The sequence below is a fragment of the Coregonus clupeaformis genome, chromosome 9 (assembly GCF_020615455.1).
Source record: "Coregonus clupeaformis isolate EN_2021a chromosome 9, ASM2061545v1, whole genome shotgun sequence".
NCBI lineage: Eukaryota > Metazoa > Chordata > Actinopteri > Salmoniformes > Salmonidae > Coregonus > Coregonus clupeaformis.
This window is the reverse complement of record NC_059200.1, coordinates 22,196,233-22,211,101: the sequence shown is the minus strand read 5'-3', so window position 1 is coordinate 22,211,101 and position 14,869 is coordinate 22,196,233. Positions and strand designations below refer to the sequence as shown.

Sequence of the window (14,869 nt, the reverse complement as noted above, 5' to 3'; positions counted from 1 at the left end):
ATATATTTACATTTTACATTTTAGTCATTTAGCAGACGCTCTTAACCAGAGCGACTTACAGGAGCAATTAGGGGTTAAGTGCCTTGCTCAAGGGCACATTAACGTCATTTAGCAGACGCTCTTAGCCAGAGCGACTCACAAATTGGTGCGTTCACCCTATAGCCAGTGGGATAACCACTTTACAATTTGGGGGGGTAGAAGGAATACTTTATCCTATCCCAGGTATTCCTTAAAGAGGTGGGGTTTCAAATGTCTCCGGAAGGTGGTGAGTGACTCCGCTGTCCTGGCGTCGTGAGGGAGCTTGTTCCACCATTGGGGTGCCAGAGCAGCGAACAGTTTTGACTGGGCTGAGCGGGAGCTATGCTTCCGCAGAGGAAGGGAGCCAGCAGGCCAGAGGTGGATGAACGCAATGTCCTCGTTTGGGTGTAGGGACTGATCAGAGCCTGAAGGTACAGAGGTGCCGTTCCCCTCACTGCTCCATAGGCAAGCACCATGGTCTTGTAGCGGATGCGAGCTTCAACTGGAAGCCAGTGGAGTGTGCGGAGGAGGGGGGTGACGGGAGAGAACTTGGGAAGGTTGAACACCAGACGGGCTGCGGCATTCTGGATGAGTTGTAGGGGTTTAATGGCACAGGCAGGGAGCCCAGCCAACAGCGAGTTGCAGTAGTCCAGACGGGAGATGACAAGTGCCTGGACCAGGACCTGCGCCGCTTCCTGTGTAAGGCAGGGTCGCACTCTCCGAATGTTGTAGAGCATGAACCTGCAGGAGCGGGTCACCGCCTTGATGTTGGCGGAGAACGACAGGGTGTTGTCCAGGGTCACGCCTAGGCTCTTCGCACTCTGGGAGGAGGACACAGCGGAGTTGTCAACCGTGATGGCGAGATCATGGAACGGGCAGTCCTTCCCCGGGAGGAAGAGCAGCTCCGTCTTGCCAGGGTTCAGCTTGAGGTGGTGATCCGTCATCCATACTGATATGTCTGCCAGACATGCAGAGATGCGATTCGCCACCTGGTTATCAGAAGGGGGAAAGGAGAAGATTAGTTGTGTATCGTCAGCGTAGCAATGATAGGAGAGACCATGTGAGGATATGACAGAGCCAAGTGACTTGGTGTATAGGGAGAAAAGGAGAGGGCCCAGAACCGATCCCTGGGGGACACCAGTGGTGAGAGCACGTGGTGCGGAGACAGCTTCCCGCCACGCCACTTGGTAGGAGCGACCGGTCAGGTAGGACGCAATCCAGGAGTGAGCCGCGCCGGAGATGCCCATCTCGGAGAGGGTGGAGAGGGAGGATCTGATGGTTCACAGTATCAAAGGCAGCAGACAGGTCTAGAAGGACAAGAGCAGAGGAGAGAGAGTTAGCTTTAGCAGTGCGGAGAGTCTCCGTGACACAGAGAAGAGCAGTCTCAGTTGAATGACCAGTCCTGAAACCTGATTGGTTTGGATCAAGAAGGTCATTCTGAGAGAGATAGCAAGAGAGTTGGCTAAAGACGGCACGCTCAATAGTTTTGGAAAGAAAAGAAAGAAGGGATACTGGTCTGTAGTTGTTGACGTCAGTGGGGTCGAGTGTTGGTTTTTTGAGAAGGGGAGCAACTCTCGCTCTCTTGAAGACGGAAGGGACATGGCCAGCGGTCAAGGATGAGTTGATCAGCGAGGTGAGGTAGGGGAGAAGGTCACCGGAGATGGTCTGGAGAAGGGAGGAGGGGATGGGGTCAAGCGGGCAGGTTGTTGGGCGGCCTGCAGTCACAAGTCGCAGGATTTTATCTGGAGAGAGAGGGGAGAAAGAAGTCAAAGCATAGGGTAGGACAGTGTGAGCAGGACCAGCAGTGTTATTAGACTTAACAAACGAGGATCGGATGTCGTCAACCTTCTTTTCAAAGTGGTTGACGAAGTCATCCACAGAGAGAGAGGGGGGGAGGAGGATTCAGGAGGGAGGAAAATGTGGCAAAGAGCTTCCTAGGGTTAGAGGCAGATGCTTGGAATTTAGAGTGGTAGAAGGTGGCCTTAGCAGCAGAAACAGATGAAGAAAATGTAGAGAGGAGGGAGTGAAAAGATGCCAGGTCGGCAGGGAGTTTAGTTTTCTTCCATTTCCGCTCCCGCTGCCCGGAGCTCTGTTCTGTGAGCTCGCAGTGAGTCATCAAGCCACGGAGCTGGAGGGGAGGACCGAGCCGGCCGGGAGGATAGGGGACACAGAGAGTCAAAGGATGCAGAAAGGGAGGAGAGGAGGGTTGAGGAGGCAGAATCAGGAGATTGGAGGGAGAAGGATTGAGCAGAGGGAAGAGATGATAGGATGGAAGAGGAGAGAGTAGTGGGAGAGAGAGAGCGAGGGTTGCGGCGGCGCATTACCATCTGTGTAGGGGCAGAGTGAGTAGTGTGGGAGGAGAGCGAGAGAGAAAAGGAAACAAAGTAGTGGTCGGAGACTTGGAGGGGAGTTGCAGTGAGATTAGTAGAGGAGCAGCATCTAGTGAAGATGAGGTCAAGCGTATTGCCTGCCTTGTGAGTAGGGGGACGGTGAGAGGGTGAGGTCAAAAGAGGAGAGGAGTGGAAAGAAGGAGGCAGAGAGAAATGAGTCAAACGTGGACATAGGGAGGTTGAAATCCCCCAAAACTGTGAGGGGTGAGCCATCCTCAGGAAAGGAACTTATCAAGGCGCCGAGCTCGTTGATGAACTCTCCAAGGGAACCTGGAGGGCGATAGATGACAAGGATATTAAGCTTAAATGGGCTAGTGACTGTGACAGCATGGAATTCAAATGAGGAGATAGACAGATGGGTTAGGGGAAAAATTGAGAATGTCCACTTGGGAGAGATGAGGATTCCTGTACCACCACCCCTCTGACCAGATGCCAGTATATATATGCCACTTGTTTGCCTCTTTCCTGATGTAGCTAGGGTTTTAGCACAGACCAATGTCTAAATGAAAACTACACAGAAGAATAGGCCAGGAGGGAGAAGTAGACTAAACTATAGTGGATATAAAATATATTGGGGATAAAAATTCTCGAAATGACCAAATGAAGATGTTCTTTCACTAGTTTGCCTCTTTCCTAATGTGGTGTTTTTGCACTTTATTTTCTCCCCCCATCCAGAGACTCTAGTGAGTGTTTTGATGGACTAGCACAGGAACATACAGAATCAATCTACAAACTGTAGCTACATCACTGCTATTTATATTTGTTAGCATTAGTGTGTGTACCCACAAGTGTGTGTTTGTGTGTGTGTGCTTGTGCGTGTGCGTGTGTGTGTGTGCTTGTGCGCATGCGTGTGCGTGTGAGTATACTGTAAGAGAAATGTGTCTGCGTTTCTTTACAATAGATATCTGCTGCTTTGATGCACAACTCCTCGAAGGATCCCATGTGTGTGTTATTAAGATTATGTTTTTTAAGATGATGTTGTTAAGATGATGTTATTAAGATGATGTTATTAAGATGATGTTATTGTCACGCCCTGGCTCTGGGGACTCTTTAATGTTGAGCCAGGGTGTTAGTTCCTATGTTTAGTTGTTCTATGTTTTCTTTCAAGATCGTTTAGATCTATGTTGGCCAGGGTGGTTCCCAATCAGAGGCAGCTGTAGCTCGTTGTCTCTGATTGGGAACCATACTTAGGCAGCCTGTTTTGCACAGTTGATTGTGGGATCTTGTTCTGTATAGGTTTGTGTTGGTGAACCTTTAGACTTCACGTATCGTTTTGTTGTTTTGTTGTTGGTGTAAAGTACTCATTAAAAGATGTACGCCTATCACGCTGCGCCTTGGTCTGCCTCTAATAACGTTCATGACAGAAGATCCCACCAAAATAGGACCAAGCAGCGTGTGCAGGAGCAAACGCCGGGTATGGAACAGGAGGTTACTCTGGTAGATGTCCTCCTCGGTTGGGGGAGAATCACGGAGGAGGAGGCCGTCCGCTACCGGAGGGCGATGAGGGAGGATGCCCAGGCAGGAGAGGAGAAGCGGCACCAACCGGGCCGTCGTCGGACAGGCGAGAGGCAACCTCAATAAAAAATGTTGGGGGGGCACACGGCATGGACGACGGGGCTGCTGGAGGCAGCTACAGGGCGAGTTTGCGGACTAGGAGAGGAGGCCACCAGGTTACGGGGGCCATTGGTCATGAGGGGGAAGGAGAGTGTAGAGGCACGGCGAGAGGTACTGGGGTGTGTTACCAGTCCGGTCCGGCCCGTTCCTGATCCCCGCACAAGGCCTGTGGTGTGTGTTCCCAGTACGGTCCGGCCTGTTCCTGTCCCTCGCACCAAGCCTGTGGTGCGCGTCGCCAGCCCGGTCCGGCCTGTTCCTGCTCCCCGCACCAAGCCTGTGGTGCGCGTCGCCAGTCCGGCCCGGCCTGTTCCTGTCCCCTCGCACCAAGCCTGTGGTGCGCGTCGCCAGCCCGGTCCGGCCTGTTCCTGCTCCCCGCACCAAGCCTGTGGTGCGCGTCGCCAGTCCGGCCCGGCCTGTTCCTGTCCCTCGCACCAAGCCTGTGGTGCGCGTCGCCAGCCCGGTCCGGCCTGTTCCTGCTCCCCGCACCAAGCCTGTGGTGTGCGTCGTCAGTCCGGCCCGGCCTGTTCCTGTCCCTCGCACCAAGCCTGTGGTGCGCGTCGCCAGCCCGGTCCGGGCCTGTTCCTGCTCCCCGCACCAAGCCTGTGGTGCGCGTCGCCAGTCCGGCCCGGCCTGTTCCTGTCCCTCGCACCAAGCCTGTGGTGCGCGTCGCCAGCCCGGTCCGGCCTGTTCCTGCTCCCCGCACCAAGCCAGTGGTGCGCGTCGCCAGCCCGGTCCGGCCTGTTCCTGCTCCCCGCACCAAGCCAGTGGTGCGCGTCGTCAGCCCGGTTCGGCCTGTTCCTGCTCCCCGCACCAAGCCAGTGGTGCGCGTCGTCAGCCCGGTCCGGCCCGTTCCTGCTCCCCGCACCAAGCCAGTGGTGCGCGTCGTCAGCCCGGTCCGGCCCGTTCCGCTCCCGCACCAAGCCAGTGGTGCGGCGTCGTCAGTCCGGCACGGTCCGTGCCTGTTCCACCTGTGCCTGGTCCGGCACCGGTCAGCTGCTCCACGCCGGAGCCAGAGCAATCCGCTCCACCGGTGTTCAGTGCAGCTCCGGCCAGCAGGGCCAGACCACGAGGGCGAGAGAGAGAGTGGTGGTCACGCCCGGAGCCGGATCCGCCTCCGAGGCGGAATGCCCACCCGGCCCCTCCCCTGTGGTGTTTGGTTGGCGCGGTCGCAGTCCGCGCCTTTGGGGGGGGTACTGTCACGCCCTGGCTCTGGGGACTCTTTAATGTTGAGCCAGGGTGTTAGTTCCTATGTTTAGTTGTTCTATGTTTTCTTTCTAGATCGTTTAGATCTATGTTGGCCAGGGTGGTTCCCAATCAGAGGCAGCTGTAGCTCGTTGTCTCTGATTGGGAACCATACTTAGGCAGCCTGTTTTGCACAGTTGATTGTGGGATCTTGTTCTGTATAGGTTTGTGTTGGTGAACCTTTAGACTTCACGATCTGTCACGATCGTCAGGGAGAGAAGTAGACCAATGCGCAGCGTGATGAACGAACATGATTACTTTATTTAATAAAGTGCACACACGAAACAACAAAACAATAAACGACTCGTGAAGTCCACGGTGACAATGACCGAACACGGAACAAAAACCCACAAACACAAAGTGAAAAACAGACAGTTAAATATGGCTCCCAATCAGAGACAACCAGCCAACAGCTGACACTCGTTGCCTCTGATTGGGAGTCACTAAGGCAAACATAGAAAACGACAAACTAGAACCCCCAACATAGAAATAAACCACATAGAATGAACACACCCTGGCTCAACATATAGAGTCCCAGAGCCAGGGTGTGACAGTACCCCTAAAGAGCGCGGACTGCGACCGCGCCTCAACCAGAGAAAAATAGGGGAGGGCTGGGTGGGCATTCCTCCTCGGCGGCGGTTCTGGCTCCGGGCTTGCCCACCACCCTCCAACAAACCCCCCATAGCGCCCCTGGTCCGGTCTGGCCCCGCTGGCTGGAGCTGGACTGGGCGTAGCAGGAGCGGTAGGCTTCAGCTCCTTAGTGGAGCAGTTGAGCGGTACCTGATTTGGCACCGATGACCCAGGCACGGGTTGTGCCGGACTGATGACGCGCACCTCTGGCTTGGTGCGTGGAGCAGCAACTGGCCGGACCGGGCTGACGATGCGCACCCCTGGCTTGGTGCGTGTAGCAGCAACGGGCCGGACCGGGCTGACGATGCGCACCCCTGGCTTGGTGCGTGGAGCCGGAACGTGCCTCACCGGACTGACGACTCGCACCCCTGGCTTGGTGCGTGGAGCCGAACGGGCCTCACCGACTGACGACTCGCACCCTCGGCTTGGTGCGAGTGGCAGGAACGGGCTGGACCAGGCTGACGACTCGCACCCCTGGCTTGGTGCGAGTGGCAGGAACGAGCTGAACCAGGCTGACGACTCGCACCCCTGTCTTGGTGCGAGTGGCAGGAACAGGTTGGACCAGGCTGACGACTCACACCGTAGGCTTGGTGCGAGGGGCAGGAACAGGCTGGACCAGGCTGACGACTCTTACCGTAGGCTTGGTGCGAGGGGCAGGAACAGGCCGGGCCGGGCTGGCGACGCACACCGTAGGCTTGGTGCGAGGGGCAGGAACAGGCCGGACCGGGCTGGCGACGCACACCGTAGGCTTGGTGCGTGGAGTAGGGACAGGCCGAACTGGGCTGGCGACGCACACCGTAGGCTTGGTGCGTGGAGCAAAGACAGGCCGGACTGGGCTGGCGACGCACACCGTAGGCTTGGTGCGTGGAGCAGGAACAGGCCGAACCGGGCTGTGGAGACGGATAGGAGACCTGGAGTGAAGAGCGGCCACAACCCGTCCTGGCTGAATGCCTACCCTCACACACTCTGTGTGAGGCATCCGCACAGGACGTACAGGGCTGTGTACCCGTACTGGCATAACAGCACGTGACACTGGAGCAGGATATCCGGGACCGCGGAGAGGCATTGGAGACCACGAGCGTTGAGCCGGCACACTCCGTCCTGGCTGCATACCCGCCTTCACACGACACGTGCGGGCGCTCGCACAGGACGTACAGGACTATGCCGGACCACTCGTGGCACAGAACGCCCGCTCCGTATACCGCGGGAACCTGCCCCGTCCCATGCTGCCATGCCTGAGTACGGGACGTTGGTTCCGCTCTCCTTCCAGGCTCCACCAACCTGCCTTCTGGGCCCCCAAACCCGGTGGCCTCCTCTCCAAATCGCCCTGTGGCAGCCTCCTGCTGCCCAGCCACCCATGCCGTGTGCCCCCCCCCTAAAAATTTTTTGGGGTTGCCTCTCGTCCTTCCGACGATGACACTGCTGACGCCGCTGCTCCTCTCTCGCCAGGGCCTTAATCCTTGCCCATGGCCCTTTGCCCCCGAGCATGTCCTCCCAGGACCACGATTTGCCCACCTGGGCCATCGCCAGCCTCTCCATCTCCTTTCCTGGCGCTTCCTCCCATGTCCAGTCTGCCTGTTCCTGGACACGCTGCTTGGTCCTGGTACGGTGGGTTTTTCTGTCACGATCGTCAGGGAGAGAAGTAGACCAATGCGCAGCGTGATGAACGAACATGATTACTTTATTTAATAAAGTGCACACACGAAACAACAAAACAATAAACGACTCGTGAAGTCCACGGTGACAATGACCGAACACGGAACAAAAACCCACAAACACAAAGTGAAAAACAGACAGTTAAATATGGCTCCCAATCAGAGACAACCAGCCAACAGCTGACACTCGTTGCCTCTGATTGGGAGTCACTAAGGCAAACATAGAAAACGACAAACTAGAACCCCCAACATAGAAATAAACCACATAGAATGAACACACCCTGGCTCAACATATAGAGTCCCAGAGCCAGGGTGTGACAGTATCGTTTTGTTGTTTTGTTGTTGGTGTAAAGTACTCATTAAAAGATGTACGCCTATCACGCTGCGCCTTGGTCTGCCTCTAATAACATTTGTGACAGTTATTAAGATAATGTTATTAAGATGATGTTGTTAAGATGATGTTATTAAGATAATGTTATTAAGATGATGTTATTAAGATAATGTTATTAAGATGATGTTATTAAGATGATGTTATTAAGATGATGTTATTAAGATGATGTTATTAAGATGATGTTATTAAGATGATGTTATTAAGATGATGTTATTAAGATGATGTTATTAAGATGATGTTGTTAAGAGGATGTTATTAAGATAATGTTGTTAAGCGGATGTTATTAAGATGATGTTATTAAGATGATGTTGTTAAGATAATGTTATTAAGATGATGTTATTAAGATGATGTTATTAAGATGATGTTGTTAAGAGGATGTTATTAAGATAATGTTGTTAAGAGAATGTTGTTAAGATGATGTTGTTAAGAGGATGTTATTAAGATAATGTTGTTAAGAGGATGTTGTTAAGATGATGTTTTGGTTTGGTTTTGGTTTGGTTTTACTACTTGACTTGTAAACATTGTAAACGGAAAATAATGAGGTAGTCTTATGCTGGTTGAGAAATCAGACATTGCTAATTTTAGGTCAGTTTGTAAATGTACCTTTAGCTGTCTCATTTCATGTGATTATTGAGTAATGTCCCATTGATTAAATGTGTGTCCGTTTAAATCAGCAGTTCTCTAGTCATGTCCGTAGTGTTTTTGACTGCATGCTGCGTTGTAGGCTGTTATAGATGGCCACAAGGTGGCACCTGCAGTATTGGATGATGTGAATTTCCACTTTCTGACATTTCACTTGGAATAAAGAGCTTACTTGTAGACATAGTCATTCTCCATGACACGTAATCCTGGAATGTGTTTGTGTGCGTAGGAATGGAATGTATTAATCAATATGTTTTTTGTGTAAATGAGTGCTCTATAATATGTTGGTGTTTTTGTGTGTTGGTCTGTAGGGTATGTGTTCTGCATGGGTAAGACATATAGAGTGAGGGAGTCGGTGGTATGCCCGGGTATATGACCTGAGTCCTCTGTGTACCTCACTAAGCATCTACACTGTATGAGTGGATACTCCAGCATGTCTGAGAGGGTTTCCTTGCTCTCTCTTGCCTCCTTGCTCTCTCTCTCAGTCACTCTCTCCTCTTTCTCTTTTATCCCTTTGCTCGAGAAATGTCAGCCACGCTCAGCTCAGTGCAACCCAACAATTCTCTCATCCTCATGGTCCCCCCAGAGTACTGAGAGGGACACTGAGTGACTGTAAAAGGGAGTAGTGTGTGTGTGTGTGTGTGTGTGTGTGTGTGTGTGTGTGTGTGTGTGTGTGTGTGTGTGTGTGTGTGTGTGTGTGTGTGTGTGTGTGTGTGTGTGTGTGTGTGTGTGTGCATGTGCGTGCGTTTGTGTGAGTGTGTGAAGTTCTGTTTAGGACCCTTCCATTATTGAATCAGGTTATTATAGGTAGGCTACAATCATAATCATGACACAGTAATAACAGATGTCTTACTGAATGCTAGAAACATTCTGAATGCACTGCACTTTTTCTTGCATTAGATTATACTGTTAGACAAATGAGATTAGCAAGCAGAGACAGTGAGACGGTCAATTCGATAGGTGTCTGTCATTATAGCGCCAAAACCAGCTCGGAGCATTGCGTCTAGCAGTCCTATCGCATCCCCCTGTCTCTTTAAAAACGATGCGACCCACGCCTCGAAAAGCGGCTTGTTCCGGCTTTGCCCCTTTACGTCTATATCCTTGCCCATAATATGAAAATAGTACCACATACATACAACCATTATAAATAAGGTTTCGAGGTACATTTTCAATATATATTATTTAGTTACGCTCATTTTAACCCGAAACTCTCCGGCTGATCAAGACGCGCCTACCCCCCCGCACGCAGTTCAAAAACGGGAAGCGGAGTGATACAGTACACACGATCGTTGTACCTAGTTGTCAAACCGAGGGAGGATAGGCTACCTGAGCGAACAAGTCGCGTAGACTGGAAAATGAATATAGAAATTGGAGTAAATAACTGTCATTTGATGTGCTGAAATGACAGTTTTCAATGCGGCATCTATATAATTTAGTTGGTTGCTGCTGTTCCATAGCAACAGCTGCTGATGTTTTTTCCGTTTGCTCTCTTGGACGATAAATACATGATCATTATAGTACTCCGTTACAGTGCCTAAGGTAAGTGACAGAAAGAGGCGCGACTTTCAGCTGGTTGTCCAATTATGATTTTGTTGTGTTTCATGCTGCTAAAACGCTGGGCGTATGGCTGTGCAATTTGGATGGGAAATAATGTAGTAAATGCAATTGATTTGGGAAATATTTGTGACAGAAAATGTTATTTAGGGGAATTCATATTTATGCATCGTAAGTGCAGCCCAGTTTTGTCATCATGAAGTCAACATCCACAACCCATAACGGCTGCTTGTAACTGGCATGAGAAATAGACCAAATTCACAATTACAACTTCATCTATTGAAAATAGAGCAAAGTGTCACGACATTATAGGCGCGCTTCTGATGATCGAGTCCATCCCCAGTTAAAGTAGTTGGCAACTGTTCTCATTCCATCATATCTACAGGCAGATAATTTATTATGGGGTACCATTACTACATTTAGGAGCCATGCTCGATTTCTTCAGGATAGGTCTATCTGTATGTATTTCAATATATTTGTGGATATATATGCAGTCAGGGATGGAAACCAAGAACAATTGTCTTCGAAATTGTCAACAAGACCCCTAATCTATTAAGCCGAGGCTATTATTCAATGAGTCTCTTTGCACAGAGGCATCAACAGATTAATGTTAGACAATGTTACATAAACTGGCTGTCCAATGAAGTTGCATATCAAAATGCAGGCTCCAAGAATTACTGTTGCAGCTACTTCCGTGTACAGTCAGATCTATCGCGAGTGATATGTGCCAGTGCCACCCACCCACCGCCAACGTATTGATGCCAGGCTGAATACACTCTGAAAAGGCCTTCTTTAATCTAAATGAATACAGCCTGATGTATAGCATATAAATCAAATCAAATTGTATTTGTCACATGCGCAGAATTGTAAAAATGTACTTCTAGCTGTGTTTATAGAGGACTGCAGTTATTCTGTTCCCAGATGAGCATAACAAATGGTTCATTTTTAATTGAATAGTCTAATATTAACCCTGAGATATGGATTATGTTTGAAAGTCAATCTACAAATTCAATTGTGAAATGTTGACCTCAGAATAAAAATCCAAACTGATAAACAACAACAAGAAATAAACACTTTTGTTATTTTTGAGCACAGGAAGAGGAAGTAAGCTTGTTTTGTTGTTTTTCCTACAAACAGTTTGTTTTGAAAGGACCATGATTCTATTTCTCAGATGATGAGGGGTTCCGAGCAAAGAGCAAGCTATACCATCCAGAGGAATATAATATTGAACTACTCATTCAGGGGGTAGTGAGGGAATAGTGATTAGGTTTGTGGCGGTCTTGTTTCATGACTCAAACAGACAGTAATGACTGTGACTCATTGAAGCCCACTCTGCTGGCAATGTTCCATATTCCATATTCTAAATTCCATTGCCCACCACATTTTTGTGTGAATCTCAGCCCTGTTATATGTCACTGGTTGTAATGTACTGTACTGTATTGTACTCTGAGGGCCTGGTTGGTATAGTCAGAGTGGTGGGGAGACTGGTGTCCTAAGGCCATGTCTGGACCAGCAGGGTTCACTGATGCAGGACAAGCCCAGCTGTCCTCTTTACAGGAAAATACCCCCCAACACACACGCATGCACGCTCGCACACACACTTGTGCTCACACACACACACGCACACACACACGCACACACACATGCATGCATGCACGTGTGCACACGCTCTCTCTCTCTCTCTCTCTCGCTCTCTCTCACTCACTCTCTCTCTCTCCCTCTCTTTCTCTTTCTCACACACACACTTCTAAAAGTTATTTCCAGCCTCCAATAGCACTAATACTGGAGCTATCCTATAGTCTAGAACAGGATGTTCCAATGCTGGGGTCATGCTGATGTAATCTTACCTTAAAGCCATGCATGTATTTACTGCTTCTCACATTCCAGGGGTTCAGGTTCTACCCCTGCCCAAATGGAAGGGGGGCAAAGGGGGGAGGAGGACCGGCTAACATGAGAGCCTGTCCATCAGCAGACTCAATGATGATCCATTTAGAATGCCAGGAAGTCCTTTAGGTTGTAGAACATCTGCTGTTCTGTTGAGGCACATAGGGGACTCTTCAGGAGCCAACAGGGAACTCTATGGGGCCATGTGAGGACTGACTGGGACATACAGTATGTGTGAGGAGAGCCAAATGTAAGGGGCCAAATGTGTACAGTCGTGGTCAAAAGTTTTGAGAATGACACAAGTATTGGTCTTCACAAAGTTCGCTGCTTCAGTGTTATGAGATATTTTTGTCAGATGTTACTATGGTATACTGAAGTATAATTACAAGCATTCCATAAGTGTCAAAGGCTTTTATTGACAATTACATTAAGTTAATGCAAAGACTCAATATTTGCAGTGTTGACCCCTCTTTTTCAAGACCTCTGTAATCCACCCTGGCATGCAGTCAATTAACTTCTGGGCCACATCCTGACTGATGGCAGCCCATTCTTGCATAATCAATGCTTGGAGTTTGTCAGAATTTGTGGGGTTTTGTTTGTCCACCCGCTTCTTGAGGATCGACCACAAGTTCTCAATGGGATTAAGGTCTGGGGAGTTTCCTGGCCATGGACCCAAAATGTTGATGTTTTGTTCCCGAGCCACTTAGTTATCACTTTTTCCTTTGGCAAGGTGCTCCATCATGCTGGAAAAGGCATTGGTCATCACCAAACTGTTCTTAGATGGTTGGGAGAAGTTGCTCTCGGAGGATGTGTTGGTATCATTCTTTATTCATGGCTGTATTCTTAGGCAAAATTGTGAGTGAGCCCACTCCCTTGGCTGAGAAGCAACTCCACACATGAATGGTCTCAGGATGCTTTACTGTTGACATGACACAGGACTGATGGTAGCGCTCACCTTGTCTTCTCCAGACAAGGTGTTTTCCGGATGCCCCAAACAATCGGAAAAAGGGGATTCATCAGAGAAAATGACTTTACCCTTGTCCTAAGCAGTCCAATCCCTGTACCTTTTGCAGAATATCAGTCTGTCCCTGATGTTTTTCCTGGAGATAAGTGGCTTCTTTGCTGCCCTTCTTGACACCAGGCCATGCTCCAAAAGTCTTTGCCTCACTGTGCGTGCAGATGCACTCACATCTGTCTGCTGCCATTCCTGAGCAAGCTCTGCACTGGTGGTGCCCCGATCCCGCAGCTGAATCAACTTTAGGAGACGGTCCTGGCGCTTGCTGGACTTTCTTGGGCACCCTGACGCCTTCTTCACAACAATTGAACCTCTCTCCTTGAAGTTCTTGATGATCCGATAAATGGTTGATTTAGGTGCAATCTTACTAGCAGCAATATCCTTGCCTGTGAAGCCCTTTTTGTGCAAAGCAATGATGACGGCACGTGTTTCCTTGCAGGTAACCATGATTAACAGAGGACGAACAATGATTTCAAGCACCACCCTCCTTTTAAGAGTTATTCTAACTCAATCAGCATGACAGATTGATCTCCAGCCTTGTCCTAGTCAACGCTCTCACCTGTGTTAACGAGAGAATCACTGACATGATGGCAGCTGGTCCTTTTGTGGCAGGGCTGAAATGCAGTGGAAATGTTTTTTGGGGATTAAGTTCATTTTCATGGCAAAGAGGGACTTTGCAATTAATTGCAATTCATCTGATCACTCTTCATGACATTCTGGAGTATATGCAAATTGCCATCATCAAAACTGAGGCAGCAGACTTTGTGAAAATTAGTATTTGTGTCATTCTCAAAACTTTTGACCATGACTGTAGAGCCAAATGGGTAGAGCCACATGTTAAATGTAAATTATCTTCTGGTGGAAGACTGTGTGTGGGTGCGTGTGTGTAGGAGGACAGATATCCCCTTTTTTCACCCACAGTAGTCACCAGATGATGAACATGCCATTTCCTCTTGTTTATATATAGTTTATCACATCTGTTACTGATTGTATAAGATTGTATATCACGAGGAGATCAGGGCAGGTCCTTACGGTTCTGCCGCCTAAGGCGAGACCAAAGAATGCGGCCTCCCGCAAAGCTAGAATAGCCCCAGTAAGACGTATATAAGACATCTAAAATACGTATTTTCCAGAAGTTGAAGTTAGGTTCAATTTAGGTTCTGAATGAAAGGTGAAAAGGTATTTTCCGTATGTTTAAAATACATATTTTCCAGGACGTTGAAAAATATATTTTATGGATGTTGAAAATATGTATTTTCCGGATGTTGAAATCAGGCTCATTTTTGGTTCTTGATGAAAGTTGAAAATAAGTAATTTATAGATGTCTATATTTGGGCCAAATCAAGGCTGGTCCAGACCGGACAAAATCTGAACCAAACATAGATGTCTATGATTGGTTCAGATTTGGTCTGGACCAGACCAAAAACCAATGTCGGTGGATATGGAAATCAAGGCTGGTCAGGAACTGCACCAAAAAAAGACGTCCAAAAGGCATCTACCCTTGCTTACTGCGGTGTAGCCTACAGTGTTCTCTGAAATGTAATTGTATGAATGCCCATCTATGTGGTAAGCATACCGTTTGTAAAACACCATAAAACGATGTCAGGAGACCAAAAAAATACATCCAAAAGATGTCGGCTCTTGCTTACTGGGGTGTAGCCTACCATGTCGGCCTGCAATGGCATTTTATGAATGCCCATCCATGTGGGCTCTGAATATCAGCTACCCAACTTTTATCAGGAGTTATCGCGAGCCTATTTGTATACACCGCGGGAAATGCAGAAGTCTTTTCTTCTTCGCTATGATCAGCTTGTCAAAAATGTACGGATACAAA

General features: G+C 49.1%; 1 protein-coding gene across 4 annotated transcripts in view; it reads left to right on the top strand.

Moving 5' to 3' along the window:
• The first annotated feature begins 9,800 nt into the window (after positions 1–9,800).
• LOC121573463 (roquin-2) overlaps positions 9,801–14,869 on the top strand; it is a 43,020-nt gene continuing 37,951 nt past the window's right edge. For 3 of the 4 annotated variants that reach the window (XM_045222516.1, XM_045222513.1, XM_045222517.1), the window contains exon 1: positions 9,801–10,121. The gene's annotated coding sequence lies outside the window, so the exon portion shown is untranslated. The remainder of the gene's footprint in view (positions 10,122–14,869) is intronic. The other variant, XM_045222518.1, reaches the window with a different exon arrangement.